Genomic DNA, 4,306 nt, shown 5'->3' on the forward strand with positions numbered 1-4,306 from the left:
CTCTGGAGGGGGCCTGATGTGGGACTCGATCCCAGACCCCGGGATCATGCTCTGAACCAAAGGTAGATGCTCAACCACTGGGCCACCCAGGGGCCCCAAATCTCCCTTCTTTAATAAAGTTTGAGGAGCCAGAGGAGTGTGTTTTCCCTACAGAGTTACAAACAATGGACTGGAAGAAACCTTTATTCTTATAGGTTCTTTGGTGATTCTGCAGTGCTGCTGGCCCCCCAGCTCTGTCCTCTCCCCGGGCACCAGCACAGTTCCACTTCACTTTCTCTCTTGTTCACTGTCTCCTGCTAATCTGCGCCTCCAGTCACACCTGCCGCCTGAAGTTTTATAAATGTACTTTCCTATAGAAAATGAACCCCCCTCCCACCTCGGCTCCATGGGGAATTCTGTTCCCAGACATAAAGCTAAGGGGTTTTTGTTTGTTTCATTTTTCTTCATATGCCTTAGGTAAGTTGTTAAAAGGACCACAGATGAACCGAATGTTAAAGGTCACCTCCCCAGACTGACTCAAAGTCAAGGGAGCAGTTTGGAGACAGTGAAGATACTTTTCTAGAATTCTCTCCTCCCTGGGACCATTTAACCCCACTTTTCCTCGGCATCCCCTACCCCCCAGCATGCTGCGGACTTTTTTTACTCTGCATCTCTGAGTTTGTATAATAGCCCAGGAACTGCCTTCTGATTTGATGCATTCTCCAGTGTACTTCATGCACGCAGCCTTTTACTTGGAAAATGATTACAATGGAAGGGGGCCTGGGTGGTTCTTCACACAGGCTGGGTCTTGCTGGACATGACATTTGCTTTGATCAGCTTTGAAATACCCAATTTAGATGGTTACCACCCGCAGTTTCAGGCTCATGCTCTGTGCTAACTCAGAGACTCCTTTGTTATCAAAACAATTGGGCTAGACTTTGTTGAACAATCTCTCTCTCGTTGCCACTAACCAAAAGTCCCGATCATGTTGCAAATTCTCTCCCTGTTTCTCTTTTGTGACATCAAGTCTTTCCTTCTCTTCCCACCTCTCAAGCCAACTGTCTTTCTTTAGACCAGCTTCCTTCTTCTGTTCCTCAAAGGTAAGCCCTTTTGGCTCACTTTTTCCTCTTTCTCAGAAAACCTCACTTCCTCTTGGGGTTTCAGCTATTACTCTTAAAAGTTACTAGATATTTCCTTCCTTCCTGTATTTATGTATTTATTTCTTACCATCCTAACCATCTGTACGTGAAGAGCTCAGTGGTATTGAGTACATTCTCACTGTTGTGCAATCATCACCACCATGCATCTCTAGAACTCTTTTTTTCAATTTTTAATTTTTAAAAAAGATTTTACTTATTTATTCATGAGAGACACACAGAGAGGCAGAGACACAGGCAGAGGGAGAAGCAGGCTTCCTATGGGGAGCCTGACGTGGGACTTGATCCCGGGAACCTGGGATCATGTCCTGAGCCGAAGACAGATGCTCAATCACTGAGCCACACAGGCATCCCTCTTTTCCTCTTTTTAAAACTGAAACTTTGCCCCTGCTAAGTCCTGACTCCCCATCCTCCCCTCCCTCAGCCCTGGCAGCCACTAGTTTCCTTCCAGTTTCTATGAAGCTCACTACTAGGTCCCTCATCTATGTGGAATTGTACAGTTTTTGTCTTTTTGTGCCTGGCTTATCTCACTCAGCATAAGTTCCTTGTTGGGGAATGTTATCAAGAAGATGAGGCTGCTGATTGATCTGCGAACTGGACCCGGGCTCCAGGGTCCTCGCTCCTTCCCTTGTTCTGGGAATGTGAGTTCCCCTTGCCTTTCTTTTTTAAAGATTTTATTTATTTATTCATGAGAGAGAGAGAGAGAGAGAGAGGCAGAGACCCAGGCAGAGGGAGAAGCAGGCTCCATGCAGGGAGCCCGATGAGGGACTCCATCCTGGGTCTACAGGATCATGCCCTGAGCCGAAGGTGGCGCTAAACCACTGAGCCACCCTGCTGCCCTCCCCTTGCCTTTCCTTTTTCCGGAGGTATGCTCCAAGGACACAGCCTTGACATGGTGATGCCATGTTGAAAACACCTTCCTGGTATATGTGACTGAACCAGGTTAGAGCCTCTTTGTAAACTTAAAATGTGGAGGATGGATGCGGGGCTCTGCTGGTCTTGCTGCTGCCCAAGACAAGCCTCGTGCATAAACTCCCCTTGCTGTTACTAAAATTGCCACCTACCCACCTGGAGCCTCATTCTTTGATCTCTCCCTGCCCTCCCTAATGGGGGTCAGTTTCATATTACCTGGGGGGAAGTTCCTGAGAGGTTTCTGAACCTACAGTCCTCAAGCTTCGCCCATGTGGCGGCATGGCAGCTATTACTTTTATACTAGTGATTTCAAATCTGTAGCTCCAGGCCTTACCTCTCCCCCAAGATTCACTTCTCCATCTCCAGTTCCTTTTGGATTTTTAAATCACCTTAGTCACCTCAAAGTCCATATATCTAAAACCATGCTCCTCTGCCTTCTCTTCAAATCAGGATTCCTCATTTCTAACTATAGATATAAGTCTCAATGATCTCCTTCCCTCTTGGGTCATATCTCTTGCTTCTTCCTCTGTTTCTCCACATCAGGTTACTTCACAGCAAACTGTTTATAGCTCCTTATTGCCTATATAATGAAGTCCAAAGTCCTCAGGCCACTCATGATCTGGCTTTGAATTAGTTGGGATTAGGTTCAGTTGTGTCAGAAAACCCAAAATAATAATGGCTTAAAAATAAGATAGGAAGTTTACTTTCTCTCATGTGAATGAATTCTGGAGATGAGTAGCCCAGGACCAGTATACAAAGTGGTCAGAGATCCTAAGAACATTCCCATCCTCATGGTTTAAGATGAAGCTGGGGCTCCAGCCATCACATCTGCATTCCAGGCAACAGGATGGAGGCAGGGGTAAGGGAAAAGGGCGCATGCCGATTGCTGTTTTAGGAGGTTTCCTAGAAGTATCCTCCCACCATTCCCAATTACATCTCATTGGCTAGAACTTAATCACAGGGTCACATCCAGCTGCCTGGGAGGATGAAAAATATACATAGTGTTATTCTGTGTGGCCCTACATCAAACTAAAAATTGGGAGTTTTGTTACTAAGGAAAAGGAAAGACTATTGGGTAGGAGCTGCCACAGGCAACTATCTCTGCTTCAGAATGCCCTCTGCACACTCTTGTAACAACACATCCTGCTGGGATGGAATTATTTGACATTTGCTATCACTCCCACTAGGCTGAGAGCTCTTAAAGGTGGAGGATCTTGTGTGCTTCATTTTTGCAGTATGGTATTTAGGGCAGCGTTTGGCAAGGAGAAGAGGCTCAATAAGTGTTTGATGAATAGAGGTGCCAGTGGAGAAAAAAGTATAGGAGAAAGGAAGGGCTCTGAGAGTATCCTCGAGGAAGGGGGGAAGCTGCTTGTGGGTAAATAATCCTGTCCTAGAAAAAATAACAGTAAATGCTAATGAGTCATGTCATAAGATGAATAATGTCATAATACATCATCATGCCATTTGTTATAACCTTATGAATTAGGACAGGTTTGTGTGTGTGTGTGTTCACCCTCTTAACAGGAGAAGCAGCAGATTTGGTGATGTGGAGACACGGCTGAGGTCACACAGGCAGTGAGTGACTTGTATTCTTTCACTCCTGGTCCAGCATTCTCTTCTGGAGCATGTGGGAGGTCAGGGTAGGTGGCACAATCAGGCTACCAGCTGCGCATGAAGCTCCGTGGTTTTTTGGCTTTGGTAGTGAATGAAATACTGGAGGCTCATTGCAGGCAGAACAGCATCTCAGGAGGAGGCCTGAAGAAGAACTTCAGAGAATGCCTTCCTCAGGTGGGGCTGCCCCCCATCAGGTGGCCTGGCCCCCTGTCAATCGCAAGCCTTGTAAATACATGGGAGGTAGGCTAAGAACCTGGAATTTTCGGCCGCCGGGATTTCACCAAGAAGTGTGTCTTGCATCCATGATTTATAGTTTTCTGAGTACAGGACTTTCACCTCTTAGATTAGGTCTGTTTCTACGTTATCTTATTCTTTTTGGTGCAATGGTAAATGGGATTGTTTTCTTAATTTCTCTTCCTATTGCTTCATTTTTAGTGTATAGAAACGTCACAGATTTCTTTCTTTTTTTTTTTTTTTTATTGATTTATGACAGTCACACGCAGAGAGAGAGAGAGAGAGGCATAGACACAGGCAGAGGGAGAAGCAGGCTCCATGCACCGGGAGCCTGATGTGGGATTCGATCCCGGGTTTCCAGGATCGCGCCCTGGGCCAAAGGCAGGCGCCAAACCGCTGCGCCACCCAGG

The sequence above is a fragment of the Vulpes lagopus genome, chromosome 5 (genome assembly GCF_018345385.1).
Source record: "Vulpes lagopus strain Blue_001 chromosome 5, ASM1834538v1, whole genome shotgun sequence".
Lineage (NCBI taxonomy): Eukaryota > Metazoa > Chordata > Mammalia > Carnivora > Canidae > Vulpes > Vulpes lagopus.